We start from the raw sequence: 18445 nt of genomic DNA, 5'->3' as shown, positions 1-18445 counted from the left end.
TATAATCTGGGCGGGGGATAATTTGGCCTGTTACACCTGTATTAGATTGGGAGCAAGTTTTTTTATTTATATATTAATTATCCAAAAATAAAAGCCTACTAAAATGCCTGAGGGGGCTGGACTGGGGCTGCATAGATTTGTGACAGGCCTATAGCCCACCCTCGCCCCGGTGCACGAGCTTGGTTGCACATTCTCAAAGTGTAGCCTGCTCCTGCTAGCTTTTCCAGGATTACCAACCCTAACTCTAAAAGTGCAGCAAACATTCAAATTAAAAAGAAACCTGCAGATCATTCGATGTCATTTTCTTTGATCAAACTGACTAAGCTGTAAGATAAGACACACACTTGGAGGAAGTTTGAAGACAAGTTAAGGACAGAGGAGAGAGTGCATAGATAAAGAGTTGCAGGATAAAAATGTGGAGTGGTTCAGCTGCATTTAGCCATGTTTCAAACAGGGTGTGTAGAGATGAGAAACAGCCCTCAGCTAAAGTAACCCTGGTGAGTGGGTGGATAAGTACATGAATACAAAGAGAAACATAAATACATTGAAAACCAGACAGAGGAGATGGACAGGAGCTATAACAAGAAAGTAAGAATTAAGAAAGTAAGTAAGTAGGAAAAAAATCTAAATAAATCAATGGGTTTTATTCATGGTACACGTGTGAGTTTAGTTAGAAGGAAGCTCAAATAATGGCAGAAACAGTCCACTAGGCAAAAAGGGGGACATTAAATTACTTGCAGATCAAACTGATGATAAAGGTGCAATTAAGTGATGCAGAGAGCAGTGTTGCCAAAAAATAATCTGACCAGAAGTAACTATTGGCTCTCTGAAATGAAGCTGGAAGTCGCTAGATTGCGTAATGAGGTCACATGTTACGTAGATGCGTCTAATTTGCATACATTGGGCTGCCATAGGATTAGGCATAGACGTTGTAAGGTGTTTTATTAGTGTTTTCTCATAATATTGTAATAGTAGATATATTACTTTACTTTTGTAATGATTGCAAACCCATGCATGAAGTTCACTGAAAAAGCTGGTACAGTACTGAGTGTAAAATACCGAAATGTCGATAGACGTAGTTACAGGACTGTTGACTAAAATGATTAGTATATGTATGTTTTCCTATATGCCCAATTTTCTCTGTTCATACATATGGGCTGTATGTCCGATGTCCATTCATCCCCTATATAGTGAACAACCGCTAGTCATTCTCTATACAGTGCATGGGGCTGAATGGGCTTTTCGGACATAGCTACAGAGTGCTCGTACAGATTTTGGTTTTAGCCACGTGCACGGTGATAGGCATCATAGCATCACAGGTTTCAGGTCTGTGTCTGCCTGCAATGCACACTGGCCTCCAATCACATCACTGAGAGTGAGGTTAGAGGCACCAAAAAACTTAAATATGGAAAGAGGTTATGCAGCAGGTGAACACTGATTGAGCTTTCATGGCTGACTCCAGACTTAACATGATTTCCAATAAGACAGTGAATAAAGCTATTATGTAAAATAAACAAACTATAAAACTAATTAACTATGAAAACCATGGTCCTGTACAACTGTGGCCCCATATCACAAATCTGTCCAGTAATCAACATCCTCTACCACCCATCAAAATGAACAAATAAATAAAACATTTAAGAATGCAATGCATCGCTGTGTATTGATGTAAAATCCCATTCACAATGACACAAAATAATGATTTGTAAATGTTTGAATTCTTACTCACTCACAAAGGAAGTGATAAATTTTGTTGAGCAAGTTATTGCAACTCACAGCTGTGACGAGGATTTCCTTCTAAGACGTGGCAGCTTCAGTGTGTTGCTGTAATGACAAAGCATCTCATAGGATCTTGCAGCTGTCTCTTTCATTACCTTAACAAAAGGCAATGGTGGAGGAAGTACTCAAAATTTTTATATAACCCTTGTGTTGTCCCTGCTTCCCCCGGCTGTTGGCCCCCTCACATAGCCCACCCCATATTAGGATGCACACGTAGCGCAATAGACAAGTGAGCAGCCCTTGCAGATGTATTTACCTAAATTAAATCTAGGTAAATACAGATACATGAATAATGTACTTACTTAAAAACTAAGTAAATTTACATGTGTGACAAAAAGTCCCAATTTGCCATCACGTCCAAAGTGTCCCACATCTTCTGGCCACAGTAGACATAATTGTTTGTCTGTCCTATTGGAGACTTAGCTCTGTCTGTTTGGCTTTATAATGTCCACCCCTCCTCTCAAGCAAGTGAGCATGAGGAGTTCAGCAGGAGATTGTTCACACTGCAGAGGTGATGCTCTGTAATTTAGCAGGGCTAAATAAGGATCTCTTTAAGTCTCCGTTGCATTCTTTAACAGTTGTTTTACAGCCCAAAAAAGAGAGGACATCTGTCCTCTCTTTTTTGGGCTAAGCTGTTTGACTGTGGAAACAGTGGACTTGATGTTATATGTTAAAATCCATATGTCTCTGGAAAGTCTGTTCTACTGCCTGGTTCATTTTCACTCACCATGGATTCTGCATCTCGTGAAGACGGCTTTAGTTTGTTTCATCCCTTGTTTCACTGTATCACACAGCAGGCCAATCTCTGGATAGTTTGACTGGTAGTCCTTGATGACAAGGTAGTCTCTCCCTGCCAGCTGGAAGTGTTCCCACTGTTCTGTTCCCACTGTTCTCAACAGGTTGCTGTAGGCCACAATGCCTGCTGCACACTAGACAATTTTCAACCCATTTTTGATATGCTAATCGTGAGAACGCACACACTAGAGGATCCAGTCGAGGTGCAAGACCGCACAAACAACTTCAGAGTAGCGATTCCAGAAACTTGGGAACTCAGAAACTTGCTTGAATTCTGAATTTTAAAAAACCATTGGGGCTGATTGATGGTATCATAGGCTGGTTGCGCTTGTTTGTGCAATGTTTAGCACAAACAACAGGACACCCTGATCAAACACTCATATTATTGCCACAATTCCCCAATTCTGTCCCCCTTTTCCACTGTCCACCTGGTACGTGAAACAAAAGTCTTATTTACAATGACGGAAGCCATTTTTCAATTTCAATCAAGTACACAACATCCGTCTGGAAACACTTCCTGGCCATCTTGCTCTCATCGTTGATTCCAGGTCTCTGCTCACTTTCCCAATTTCTCTACTACACCACTGGGTTGGAGTCTCGCCAATTTTTAATCATTAATATCATATTTACGATAAAAAATTGGGGGGATTCCAAACAGATCTGTGACATTATGTTTGTAAATTCCTCACACTACAGGATCATTGGTCAAATAATCGGTGCAGATCAGCGTGGTGCTGGCAACACGTGTGACAGGGACCCAAAATAAATGATCCTGTAGTGTCGGACCATTTCAAGAGGCCACTATGGTTATTGGTAACTGACATGACTTGCAGCACTGCATATGTGACTCAATGATTCTGGTCATGTGTGGCCAAAACATCATATCTGTTGCACCTGTCAACTGAGCGCATGGACAATCCATATCACATATCATATGACAATCTATTTATCTTCCATTTGGCCACCGACCAGTCAGTTCCTCTTTCAAGTTCTACAATGGCTGGGTCATCCTCTGGTCTCCTGGTGGGTGAAGTCTATCTTTTACGAGCTGCAGCTCACGTTGCAGCTGCAACTGCTCCTAGTCCATCTTTTCAAGCGTCTTTTAATAGGAAGGCTGGGTAATTGAATTTCAACACTGGACCTTTAAAGAGACTGTTCTTAAGCTTTTCCTATTCTTTTCCCATTCCGATCACATATTAATGTTTCCTCTGCCACTCAGCTCCACTTTCCAGCAAGCTGCACAATGCCCTTGTGTTCAACGGCATATTGGGAATTAATCATCTCATGTACTTAACGAAGTCTAGCACACGTTTTTTTCTTTGAGTGATGGTATATTTGTCATTGCTCTCATTTATTCAGGGTGTGGCTGTATTGCCGTCCAGGTATTACATTTGACCCACCCCAAACTGGCACTTGCAGTTCCCCAAATGACCACATCATCCAGAAATACCCCCACAACTTCCACAAGACCAAAACGTTCGTACTGCCTTGTGAAAAGCTTCCGGAGCCAAGGCGATTCCAAAAGGCATACAAAGAAAACAATACTTGCCAATAGGAATGTTGAATGTGCACAGTTTTGCACTTTCCGCATCAATTTATTAACAGGAGGTGCTGCCCCTCTGACTTTGTTGGCAGTCTGATGTTCTTTTTCGATCCATTTAGTAAAATCTTGTTTTCCACTACAATGACAAGGCATGTGACCTAGTCTATCGGGTCTTACACTTTTCTTTCATCTTTCAGTCTTTTTCTCAGACTTCGAGCCATTGTAATGTTTGTATAATTGGCTTAGCATTTATTTCAGCTGTATTTTGTACTAGTTTGGTAAGCAGCCGACACCCTGGAGCACATCCTTAGTTTCTTGGAGATGGATCAGGCACCTCTGTCCATGTGTTTTCCAGTAGTGTTTATTACATGAAAACACTCACCTCCCCGTGAACAGGTGGCGCTCATCAGTCTCTAAGGGGCGATTTTTGCGAAGTTTGTGCATTAAACACAGGCTAGAAAATGTTATTTGAAACACTCGTATGAACAAGACTTAAAGAAAAAAGGATAAACGTTTAAATGTTCTTGTGTGAGGTCTAATTGTGCCACTTTACATTCAGGAGGTATTTACTGACCACCAACGTTTAATGTTATCTCTGGTGGCTAGATGCAATGGGTGCAATGGGTGCGGCAGTAGATGTCAAATCACCAGCGGTTTGACACATAATCCAGATGAGTCCTGAATGAGGCCTAACTGGTAAAAGTAAGCGAGCTAGCCAAGAAGGCATCATTACTTGTAAACGTGGCGGGTTTAGAGGGACCAGACATATTCCTCTTCTTTTGAGTCAGGTAAGAGTGCGCATGGTTTCAGCTTTGGTGCAGCTGTGGCTCAGAAGTTGAAGAGGGTCATCCATTAAACATTGAGAGTCTAAACATATTTCAGGGACTGTACTTGAGCAAGATACTGAAGCCCAAATTTCCCCCAACAGCTGTGCTGACAGTGTATGTAATAAAAAAAAGCTCTGTATGTGTGTAAATGGGTGAATGCGTCTTGTACTGTATAAAGTGCTTTGAACGGTCAATAAGACTAGAAAAGTGATGCATTTTATATTTACCATTTAGCTTCCAAAGAAGTAAAAGGTATTTGGGAATCACTCTTCAAAGTAGTTTAGACTCAAGGGAATCTATTCAACATCTCCTATGCAACCTTAACGCATCAGAGTCAGGTCAAACACAGCGAACAGAAAAAAATTAGATCTACTCATATGAAGACACCACACATCATTACTCTAAAGAAGAGGTAAAAAAAAACATGTGCAACAACTTCTCCCCAACAGAGATTTCACACAATGTTATTCATATGATCTTTCAGTCGAGTCAACATTTGCAAACAGCCTGCTCTCTCTCTCTCTAACATTCCTCTCTATGTATTTGTCCGTTTATTCAGCAGCGCCAACACAAATAAAAGGCATACACAGGAAAAACATAAATACAAAAGATGTAATAGAAATGAGGTGTCCAGTAAATGCACTGACCCATTTTATTTGGTGTTTTTTTTTCAATTCTTTCAACACCCAGATCATTGTACAGGCGAGCCTGGTCCAAACAATTTATCATCTTTCCTGTAGGATCTGAAACAAGCTGTTCTCATTCAAGTGGTATTAATACCAATAAGTCCAACTGGCAGTCATCTCCAGGGAAAGTGAGCCAAGTCTTCGTTTGGGGAAATGTCCCACACCAGAATTATTAGTTCTGTCAGAGTCGTTATAAAGGATTTAAAGACTTTGGTTCCGTTTTTATGTGCTTCTACATTTACATTTTTTATGTTTTTTCAGTGATTGATTTTTTTTTTATTGCAGGATTTTTTAATGATTTTAAACTGCTTTTATGTTTCGCTGTGATGGATTTTATTGCAGGCTTTTAAGTGTGTATTTTATGAGCCTTATTTCCTCCTGCTGGACATCAGACCACTTTCTCATAACTAATTACCTGCACCTGGTTGAGCGTTTACTTTCAATAGACAGGGTTTTAACCTAGACAGAACGCAGAGTTTTGATGGACCAATGGCGTGGCTGGGAGGGAGGATCAGACCGTTGGAGATGGGAAGAAAATCAGTTGGAGGGAAACACAGGGACCAAGGCCAGAGTGGACATGCCAGTTACCAGAGGAAAGCACCCAGAGCTCCACAGCATGACGACAAAGAGTGGCGCTCTAGCCAGTTGTGTGAGTACTTCTGGGCATCAACAGTACTCTGGTGTGCATACAGGTATATGTGGGCTGGAAACTTAAAAACGCTCCACTATATGTATCCTACTGTCTCCAGGACACGTGGCAATCAGGCAGATTTGCGATAAAAGTCCAGGAAGTTCAGCATTTTTTTTAGACTCCCCGAACTAGATGACATTGTTAGATTATAAAATGACTTTTAACTCCAGGCCCTGATCGAAATACTCTAAGGCGTCAATGAATTCCATAAGTCTGAATCTCAGGAGTAGTTGGAGCAAGTAGTGGACTGGTATACGTGCTACAGCTTAGGCTAGAATGTATATGTTAGTCATCACAGCATATCCAAAACAATTGGCCACGGTGTTGATTAATGATGAGATGATGGCAATCCTAGTTTACATGCAAGTTTACTCGTGATCAGTATGTAAATCTGCTTGTATTAAGCAAAGTTAGCTAAGTTAGTGCTGGTTAAAATACTGTGGTGTAGCTTGCACATTTTAACACCGCAGCATGGTGCTAAAACCTCATTAGGTAAAGTACCTCACTGTGAAGCTCAAATTACTGCTGAGTTCATCAGCAGCCAGAAAATGCTAAACAAAGGGACCATAATGGGTTATTGACCTAGGGGGCTTTCACAACTACCTTGTTAGGTGTGGACCTTTGGACTTTTCAGTTTAGTTTAGGTGATGGCAACTGCACGTAGGTATCTCATACAAAAGTCTTAAGTCTGCTCCCTAAATTAAAATGTGAAATCAAAAGTAACCAGATCAAATGTAAACAATGTAACAAAGACATGGACCTTGGTTATGGTCTGGACTTTCAGGTGTGAAAACGAGTTACAGTTTGGACAGAAGGAATGATCAGTTAAAGGTTCTCATAGATGTAGTAATACAAATGTATGATTGTACGAGTGTTTCAGGCTTCATTGCTTTTTCACAAAATATTTGCTCTGGGTGTGGGGCTGGTCAGTGGCTGAGTGTCCGGGGCCGTGGCGAGAGAGAGAGACTAAGAGATGGAGTGTGTCTGTGGCGGGTCAGTGCCTTTGAAGAGAGATCAGAGCGAGTCCTGGACTAATTAACAGCATGTATACACCTACACATCTGGGCCGTGTTGACATCTGCTGCGTGGTGGGAAACAGAGGAGTGTCATGCTAGCAGGTGAGCTTTCACAAATTCACTAAATCATGGTTGAAAACACATGGAGAGCAAGATGTTTGAGGCAGCTGAGTTTTTTAAAGACACAAGACTTCAAATACAGTGTGCCGCTTCCATTTTAATACTGTAATTATAAACAGTCAAGGAAATGACACAGCTTTTGTTTTAAAAACTTTCCACTCTGAAATGGAAGATGAACGATCCGATGACTGAGTTCATCCCTGACAACTCTCTGTGAGAATATTAACCCCTTCTTAAAATTGACAATAAATTATCATATTTTTTTCAGACTCGTAAAGCTCACACAGTATTTTCTTCATTGGTTGGGATGGGACATCATCTTGTGTTTGCGGATCACTCCAGAGACCCTCCCTCTACACATATTTTATGTGTTCAAATATATATATATTTTTATATCCATGTCCGTTTGCAACCAGCAGGTAAACTTGGGTGGACCAAGGCCAAAGATTTCCAGCAAGAATAATGTTGCACTAGCAAGAGGTTTTCAAAGGTCCTCTTACTATAAAACCTAATATAAACATTCATGGTACCCAGGAGATGAATCCTTCTGACTTTGGTAATCCCCTGATTACCATTAGCTTCTCTTGGGTTATGTCTTTGTAAAAGGTCTCAACAACTATTGATAATAATGATAATAATAATAATGGCTTATATTTGTAAAGCGCCTTTCACGGGACCCAAGGACGCTTTACATATGTTTTGTGAGGACAAAACAGTAGAGAAAAGTAAAAAGTAATAAGACAAATACCGAACAGGATAGAATTTAGCAGCAGGGTGGAGCATTAACAGAGGCCAAAGGCCTTAGTGAAGAGGTGGTGCTTGAGGAGTTTTTTTAAAATGCTGAGTGATTCAGCGTTGCTTAGTTCAGCGGGTAGAGAGTTCCAGAGGGTGGGGGCTGCGACACAGAAAGCTCTGTCTCCAAAAGTTCTTAATTTGGTGTTGGGGATGGAGAGCAAACCTAAGTTTGAGGACCGTAACCTTCTGAGTGGAGTGTAGGGCTGGAGGAGGTCGGTTAAATATGGTGGGGCTAGAGCATGGAGGGATTTGTAGGTGAGCAGGAGGAGTTTGTGGTTGATGCGGGCCTTTATCGGGAGCCAGTGGAGGTAAATGAGGGTTAGCGTGATGTGCTGCCAGGGTTTAGTGCGGGTGAGAACCCTGGCTGCGGAGTTCTGTACATATTGGAGTCGTTTGAGGATGTTGTCAGGTAAACTAAACAGGACTCCATTGCAGTAATTCAGGCGGGAGGTGATAAAGGCATGGATGAGGGTTTCTGCAACGGAGTCAGAGAGGGAAGGCCTGAGTCTGGAGATAATTTTGAGGTGAAAAAAGGCAGATTTTGTGAAAGATTTGATGTGGGATTTGAAGGAGAGCGTGGACTCGAGAATAACGCCCAGGTTGGGGACCTCTGAGGATATGGCGATGGAGCAGCCGTCGATGTTTAGGAGGAGATCTCCAACCTTCCGGAGCAGAGCCTTGGGGGCCACAGCCATGAGCTCTGTCTTATTACTGTTTAGTTTAAGGAGGTTAGATGACATCCAGATTTTGATGATCTAGCTGTTCCAGTAAGGCCGAGGTGTTTGGTAAGCGGTTGAGGAGGATGGTATGGGAGACTGTGTCGAAGGCCGCAGAGAGGTCAAGGGGGATGAGGATACTGATGTGGCCGGAGTCAGCAGCCATGAGAAGGTCGTCGGTGATTTTGATGAGGGCTGTCTCTGTGCTGTGGTGGGGTCTCAAACCGGATTGAAGGGGTTCATAGAGCTCATGGTTCTATGTTGGGCGGCGATGGGTTATGATGACATTTGGTACATGTTGTCTTCACTATTTGTATTACTGCTACTTTGCCGTAGCATAGACCTAATGGGTACGCGTCTCCACTTCCTCCCATTGTACAAAAATTAAGCTAGAATATTGCAGATACAGGTGAAGCCATGTTGGTCTTTTGATGTCATTTGGAGCCAGAATCTGCACAGTAGTGATCGTGGAGTGGAGCTATGGTAAGAGCAAACTTACTGAAAATTTGAAAAGAAATTACAGAAACCCCCACAAAAAAATATTTAAGTTGTACTTTGACGTTTTAGTTTTGTCCGTGTCCCATCTACTAAAATGAAGGTGACATGGTTTATGAGCTATACTGCAGCCAGCCACCAGGGGCGATCAAAATGGTTTGACTTCACTTTTGGGGAGCTGTCCTGTCATCGATCTTTAGTCTATTTCCCGTATTAACAATTCCAGATGGCAACTCTTCAGCATTTGTTTAAGAACTCAGGTGCTGGTTTATTCATGAGCCACATCGCAATGCACACATTTGCATCTCCCTTGAGATAATCGCGTTACTTTGTCTTCACATTTCAAAACCATTCCCAACTATTTCCCATCAGCTATTTCTGGGCTTTGGGTTTAGTATTGATGAGCACATGTCAGCATGCTAACACACATGCTCAGCATCACATCGTTGGCCTCCTCTTTGTGAGCCTGCTGACGTTAGCGTTAAAGTCAAAGCTATGATGTGCGTCACTACAGTCTCAGGCAGTTTAAAAAATTTGTGCACATCTGTTTTGGGTAGCCTTTCCAGAAATCTGTCTCAGTGAAGAGCTCTACCACCAACTATCTCCCTTTGTGTTTCCAATCACTTTCTACAGCAGAATAAACCTCAGCAAACCATGCGAATCTGAGGCAGCGAGATAGATGTACTTTGTCACAACATGAGGGATGAACCCGTGTTGACTCCCTGACAAATAGTTACTCATCTTGATTATTTGGCATGATCACCACAAGGTTTACACTGAATGAGTTTAGCAGTCGTTGCTTTCCTCCGGTGTCCTTTGCCGCACCCGCAGAGAACATGATTATATTTTTAGATCTAGTATTTCATGAACTCCTGTAGGAAAATTAAAAAAAGATACTGTATATGACATAATAATAATGAGTGATATGTGGTAAGTCTCTTTTGGTGTGGTGAGCCAAAGCTGGTGGAAACTCATGTGAAACTCCTCGCTGAAGAACAGTGAACTCTTGCAGCCACTGACACATTGTTTCTTTATTTTAACACTCTTATTTCAGTGTGAAATCTAAGACTTCACTTGGACTATAATTTACTTCCATTCAGTTTTCACAAAATAAAATTGATGTGAATTAATTTTACAAATTACAGTGCAGCAGAGTCCCCTTCTGCTTACTCATTTGTGAACCACAAGAGGAGTGAACGTGTTGAGACTTTGATTCAAGTTTCACCTTTTAAAGGAATATCAGCAGGGGGCCATGGGTAACGTCTGTCGGCCGCGCCCCCACTTCCTGCTGCAGCCTGCCTCCATGGAGGAAACAAACCCAAAACCGTATTAAGCCACATCTTCCTCTTATCACCACTGCCACAGGGAGACAAACTGTTTGTTCCCAAAATGTCTATTATTACACTTCAAATCACCCGTGTCACCCATGATTAGGGGGAGCAAACACTTCTTCTCAAACTCTTCATTACCATCAGCCACAAAACTCATAATTTAAGCCATGATTTATTTTTATTTATGCAACCAACTGTTGCCAGAATCATTTGCTTAAACTAAATCCTTACCAGATATGGTACCACAGCTATTCCTACAGTGTGTAAAACCCTGCAGTACAACAACCAACTCCCTGTCACTGGAGGAAAATAAACAAGCTTTTAACTTCTGCATGAGCGGCTTGTTTTACAGTATCTCAAATTGAACTGGACCGAGTCAGTGCTATGAAGACCTTGCCGGCTAGTGGCAGCCATTGTTTCCTCCATTGTTCTCCCTGGTGACTTAAATAAAGACAGTCTCCAAAGCCGCACAGCTCTAAATATGTATTTCTACTGTGCTAATTAGAGACTGTCTGTCACGCAGGCACTGAGCCCAGGACGAGGGATGGCTAAATATACCAAAACAAAAACAAAGCTTCCAAACGGAAAATTATAAACATTTAGACAGAAAGTCAGGGACAAAATTGCAAATGTAACTGGAAAGGTGACTTTTCGTGTGTGTTTGTTTTAGTGAAGGAGGAGCGCAGCAGCGACAGGAGTCACCAGTTTGGTCACAAGCTTTGTGAGTGAAGCCGTTATCATATATGAACGAGGCAACTCCCTTTGTCAGAGCCAGAGTTGCCCTTTCACACTAAAAGCCCACAAGGGGAAATGCTTCCGCCTAATAGTCAGTTCAGTTTAGGCAAGGGATGACGTCTAGGTAGCTGGAGCCCACATACTTGACATTGACCTAGTCTATCTACACATGGGCTTGAGGGAACTGGAAGGGTAAGGTTATTTAAATGATTCAGACATTTGTGTTTTTGTCTTTATTTCCTGTGGGTAATGTCTTGATAAGCTCAGGGTTGTTGTGCATGTGGGAAATTATGAATAATGACAGCGTGCAACAGGAATTATGAGGGATTTTAAACGGTAATGCAATAAGAGGAAGCAGAGAAATAGGACACAAGCAAGCACTATTGTTTTAAAGTGGTTCAGTTTAAACGGTCAGTATCAGATTTTAGCCACACTAAAACATGACCTGGTTGCGGTTTCATGTAACTTGATTAAAAGATGAAGTCAATTTTCAGTGTGGAAAAAAGTGCAAGAAATATTCATCCATGTCTGTAAATTTGTGTCCCCATGAAGTACCATTGATGTATTTTTTGACAAATGGAGAAACATAGCAAGCTGTATAAACACAATGACATATCCTCACCTTTGCTATTGCAAACGTCTTCAGACACTCAGCTAAAATTGCTTCCATTGAGCATGAGCATTTTTTCAGAGTCACATACCTGATGAGTTTTAGTCCAATATTCAATCTGTGTTTGTTGTACTTTGGTCCCCAATAAATCCTCAGGGAAACGTGAAGCCAACTAGGTGCTCCATTTTCTTGACAAGCTGCTATCTGGATCCTCCCTCATCACGTTTCCTCACAGTTCATCTTAAACACGGACCTTCCTCTCCACGGTGAGACATATTTAGAGTGCTTTACCTGTCACGGTCCCTGACAGAGGAAAGAATTCCTACATAACACACATGTATTATGAGATATTTCAAAGGGAAATTGTGAGGGAAAGTGGGTCTGTGAAATTCCCTTATGATGGATTTATCACTACAAACCACCGCCAGACTAAATTCAAATGGCACGCCTCGGAGGAAAGTTGGCGCTGTGTGTTAAAAGACATTCTTAGCAGGAGCATACCAAAGTATGTCTGGGGTCTAAAATGTTTTGGTCAAATAAACTTAATCTCCAAACTAACAAATTATTCAACTGAAACAACAAACCATGTAGTTTCCTCTGTGCAAACACTAACACCCTACGCTAAATATATATGAGTGTCTCTCCTACACGCAAATACAGCAACAATCCTGACATCTCAGACTAGTCTGATGTTTTCTCAAAGGGAGTCTTGTTCATTTTGGTCTCTAAATAGTAGCAGAAGGGTAATAATCTAATTTATTCCTCCAGTACAATTGGGTGTCGCAGGTCAGTCCACTGCCATAACTTTTACCGTCATGTCACCAGATCGTCTCCCTCCTGCACCAGTTCCAGCTTGGATAGGAGGGCTCTGACTCAGCCTCCAGGAAGGTGAAATGTTTTACTGTTCACACATTTCCCCCTCGCTGACCTCAATGACTCCGCTCTTCCCTCCCTGCAAAATAAGTGTTCCTTGAGATCCTTCAGCACCGCCGCTCGACGGCTCGTCTGACACATGTGGGAACCAACAGTGGATTTAATGCTTTGTGTCTACAAGGGTTTTCTGCACAGGGAGAGTGTCTCATCGGCTGAAGAATGGAAGACATGCCACAAGTCCCGACTGGCATGTTTGCATAGGGCAAATATGTGACCAGCAGAATGGTATATTTATGAGTTTGACTGGGAGGCTCACCAAGAGACCTGTTGATATCAAGCTGCGGTAATGGATTGGTGCGGTGGCAGTGGCACGCCACTGACTGACTAATCTTATAACGAACTTGCTGCAATAAATTCTATGCAGTGACGAGCGCTGGAAGTCATTTCATTCTCTCATAAAAAACACAATGGGAGAGTAGCGCTGTCTGCAGAGTCTACAGCAGCACATGCATTACAGCAGATAACATAAAGAAAGATGTTTTGAAGAATAATATAAACTGAACTTCTCCCCCTTTGTAGATAACGTGTGGACTGATTAATGGAAAACTCTGACATGAGTCATGTTCTCCGAGGAAGCTCTTTATCTTGTGGAATGCTGAAAGATGCAGCGTTTGAATTGAAATCTCAGACGTTCAACTGAAATCAAAGCAGCATATTGCAGAGAGCGAGTAGTTTACACTAGTCCTTCTGGGTGGAGCACCACAGACGGACATCAAAGTGTGGGATGGAGATAAAGCACATCCACCCTATTTTTGTTTTTACCTTTCGAACTTTCCTCCGACCAGCTGCTGAGCAGAGTTGACACCAGATGACCACACACAGCAGATCATTTACTGAATGGGACTGTATGCACACATACAAAACAATATGCTGACAGGGGACCTATTAAGTTGCAGTGTCGTTCCAAGTTTCAAATAATGATGTAAACATATGTAAAAGTAAACCATGTGAGACAAACGCTCAGATGTCAGACGGCAGATGTCCGTGCTGTCCGCTCTCATATTCGTATTGATTTAGGAAGCGACTATTTCCAATTATGTTGTGTCAAGTACTTTTAGTGACTTGTTACTTAGTTTTACAATCCGCTTCCTGAACCTCCACACTGGTTAGAGGATGAGGTCATACACTGGGATATACCCCCAATACAAAAGTTGAGCTCATCAATCACTCAGAGCTGAAACGGGGTAAAAAAAAAGCTGCACTATATTTTCTGGGGGAACCATCATCATGTGGTGGCAGTCACCAGCAGGATGGAAAAGAAGAATGCAGGAAAAAGTGATTGTGGCAGTTTCAGATTTAAAGCCACCATGTGTAGAATTTCAAAAATTCCAACTCTGGCTCTGCCCAGTGGTAAAGAAAAAAGATCAGGCCCGGGGAGCTGAAATGAAGGGACTTAAAGGGACATACACAGAACCAAATGTCAAGGGGTTGTGTCAATCAGACACAATGAGAACACACTGTGTCTTTATACAGTGTCATTCTGGAGATGCTAAGTTTGAAATTCTTTGACCAGGGGGCCTGTTAAGGTTCAACTACATTTTATTAAATTCAAATTTGAGTTTTAGTTCAACAAGTAACTAACTGGAGGAGGCAAAAATACTAATTTATATTCATGACCTGAACCTACCAGCTGGATCTGCAGTGAGCAGCATAAAGACACTAAATGCTGTCAGCTTAAATAACGACTGTAACCTGCTCACTATTTTTCACAAGCAACTTGTTTTAAATATTTCATGAATTATGGTGCTAACAAGCTAAATAATATTCATACAACAATAATGACATTTTAACTCCAGGAACATTTTCAGGGAGACTGAAACTGGTTCTAGACTGTCAGCAATATTGTTTCAGTTGTCATTACTCTGTTGGTCCTACAAAGTGTTTTCTAAAGTGACATTAAATTAAGGTTGTCGCTTTGACCAGTCAGGCCACATTTAGGGTTAATGTGACACATGTAGCCGTCACATGTCTTTGATGATAAGCATGATGGCGTCTGTAGAGAGAAGAGAAGTAGATGAGGAATGTTGCCATTTCCATGTTAAAATGTAAAGCCGAGCCAGTGTGTCAGTGATGAAAATGGCCAACATCAGGCATCACTACAGCAGCTGAGGACAGAAGCTCTTGGACCACACTCTTTGGTGGTGTGTTGGCTTCCAGCAAGGACCTTGTACAAGACCACAGTCAGACAGAGACAATGTCCTGAAGGTAGGTTTTGGGGTGAGCGAGCTGATTGCTAAGAATCTGAAATCTCATTCAGAATGACAATATGTGAAGGTGTGTGCGTTGTTGCTGCTGCAGAGCTACTAGAACCAGACAAAGCTAAATTGTTCCCAAGTGTGTGTTTGTCTTGAACGACCCCCACCCTGTTGCCTTAGCAACCATGGCACATGATTTTGGAGGAAAAAAAGCACTAAGTAACACTGCAAGAAATTTAAAAAAAATGTCTGTTATTAAACAGAAATGACAAATACAAACCAATCAGCCATTTTTGTGTGAGAAATTACTGCCAAATATGGGAAGGGAGGCATTAAAGCCATTCCACGATTTGGGTGAAGAAGTGGTTTTGACTAAAAAAAGCTTTTCCCTCATAAACAATGCACTTCCCTTCAGAGAACATCAATATATAAACAGCCAAGTCTCATTTTAGCATTTGTTCAAACTACACATGGAGTTAACAGTGAACTATCTCCTGATTAAAACGGCCAGTGGTCATGTTTGTCATTTCAGTTGGCAAAGGTTGTAGCCAACACTGGCTAAGAATGAGAAGCCCGCTAATATTAACCAAATGTTTAACATTGCTCCTGGTCAGTACAAGGAGACAAAAGATTTGATATGAGATTTGTTACTGTAGCAAATTAGAGTTTTTTGCCAACCAAGAACTGGATCCAAAATGGAACAGCCTGCTCCAAAGCATTGCGACATGGCAGCTACATAAACAGACACAGATTCTTAAGCTTGCTGAAATATTTTAATATGTTATATTGGAAACTGCTAATACTTCCATAGGCAGTCAAAAATCATACTTATCAGGAACTGAAAAGTAAACTGTGTCCTCTGTGAGCAGACTCTTTGAACCCGAACCAATATTTGAAATTGGCTGTTGGCCGTCTGAAGACTGTTACCAGCTGTTAGCAACAGGTCAAAGTAAAAGTTCGGATTAAAAGCCAGCCGTCAAAGAGAGGCTGGAGACATGATAACTGTTCAAATGAGGACACAGACACATACTGTCAGTCTTTCCTCATAAGTCCAAAGTCCTTATCCTGATTTAGGGCCAATAAGTGACTGGGGACGTAGCTTGAGAGAGAAGTCACAACCTGCTTACTGTCTCATCACATTAACAATTGCTGCAAAAAGTCTTCTAATCCGATTGCCAATGTCACAAAAATTAACAAAAATTGTTGCACACCACCACCTCCCTAATTCTGGAAGGTGTGGGGAGGTTTCAGCTGCCTGAGCATACTGAACCCTTTAGTCATGGAGGTAGTAGTCTTGCTTTGTTAATTTTGCTGCAACTGTAATATAATCGTGGTATCTCAACTTCCTGTAATTGGTCTGAAGGTGCAAACAATGAAAAGTGGTTTTAAACTGCATCAATCCAAACTATGGTTCTTTTGATCGAGACCACATCTTTTGGTTGGACTACATTGTGGTGCGTTGGTCTGGACTGTAGTCTGAGGCCCCTTACACACCAGCTTGTTTGGTTTCAGACCTAACTGAAAAGTCCTTAAGTCCAGAACCAAACCAAACAAGGTGGGTGTGAACGCGCCCTAAGAGATGGAGTGGGTGAGAATTCAGGGGAAAGCTAAGGCGGCCGAGAGAGCTCCACGCACTGCAAATTAAGAACACACATGCACATACAGAAACGTGCTGCACATAGCGAAAACAACAACGGGGATGTTTCCAGGGGACCCAAAGGAGCAGTCCAATGCTTTGTGAAGATATTGAAGTCTGCTACTCATCAGTGGTGATGAAACCTCATAAAGCATTGAACTACAGCCAGGTTCATCACTTTTTTCTCCTGTAAGTAGTGCACTGTCAAAGACAAATCATCTATCATGACATAAATTACGTTCTCCAGAGAACTGGATCTGTTTCCAATGTAAACAAAGCAATGATGACATAATCGCAGCAACTACGGTGTTTTCCTCACTAAAAACCTTTTGGTTCTACAAAAAGTCACGTCCAAGTTTGAACTTTACAAACATCACGCTCCCTTCAAAGTCAGGCTTGTACAGATGGTATGCATTTGTGTGGTATCAACTTCCACAGACAGTAATGTGTTGCTCCCACCAAGCTTGAGAATAGAAATGCTTTCCTTGCATAATGGGGAACAAAGTATCGTCCCCAACTTAGTAACAGGCTCCCTGCTCTGCCATGGACGGTGTGAGTGTGTGAGCCTGACATGCAACGCTCCTTCAATTGGGGCTGGAAATTAATTCGTTGCCACACAAATTAGGGACACTTACGTCAGATGAGACTGAGCTACCCTCTGTGTCTAACAGGATGGCATTGGTACGCAAACACCCCGTCAAGCTGACAGCCAGGAAAAATGACCTCCGCTGGACCAGGAGTGTTTTTGCCTCTCTCCCCACCCTCTTTCCTTAGCAACCATTAGTCGTCCGCAACAGGCAGAATTAAAACCAAACCTTGTCTGATTTTTTTTTTATTCAGGAGTTAGTTGCGAATGTAGGAAGAGGAATTCATAATATCCAACTCATTTGTGTGTGTGAGGGGAAGGTCTGATCGTTAGCACAGGCATTCGTACATATGGTTTGTGTTTCAGTGCTTTGTGAGTGCTCTGTTTGAGTTCAAAGAAGTAGTGGACCACAGGTCGGAAACCCAAACAGTATACGCTGTGCAGTGAACTCGCTCTTATGGCATCACTGAACTAATCTACAGTACATGCTTTCTGTGTGACTGTGTGTGTGTGTGTGTGTGGGTGAACTCGTGAAAGCACATCGCTTGCAGGTAAATGTTTGATGGGGTAATGAAGCTTTGGATAAACGGAACAAAAACAGCCGGTGTTCTCCAGCCGCCCTCTGTGATTCCAGTTGGTAAACTGGAAAACTGTGTTTTTAAAGGCAGGTTTACATATCTTTTTTCAGAGTAAGAGTTCATAGACAGTAAATTAAAGGTATGCAAGATTTCACAGGGGGTTCACAGAGGTTTTAGTCCTGCCCTCAAGGCTAGAATTTGTATCACTATAGCATCATAATCCTGTTTTATATAAAACACAATGCACAGAATTGGCCACAATACAAGGAAATGATCATAAATTCCCTTTTGTTGGTCCAACAAGGGCTTAGCATCATATCTCCAGGAAGTAATAAAATATGATATCCTGTTTTGCATTAGCGTGCACCAACTCTGTGT

This window comes from Hippoglossus hippoglossus, chromosome 16 (assembly GCF_009819705.1).
Source record: "Hippoglossus hippoglossus isolate fHipHip1 chromosome 16, fHipHip1.pri, whole genome shotgun sequence".
Lineage (NCBI taxonomy): Eukaryota > Metazoa > Chordata > Actinopteri > Pleuronectiformes > Pleuronectidae > Hippoglossus > Hippoglossus hippoglossus.
This window is presented reverse-complemented; position numbering follows the sequence as displayed.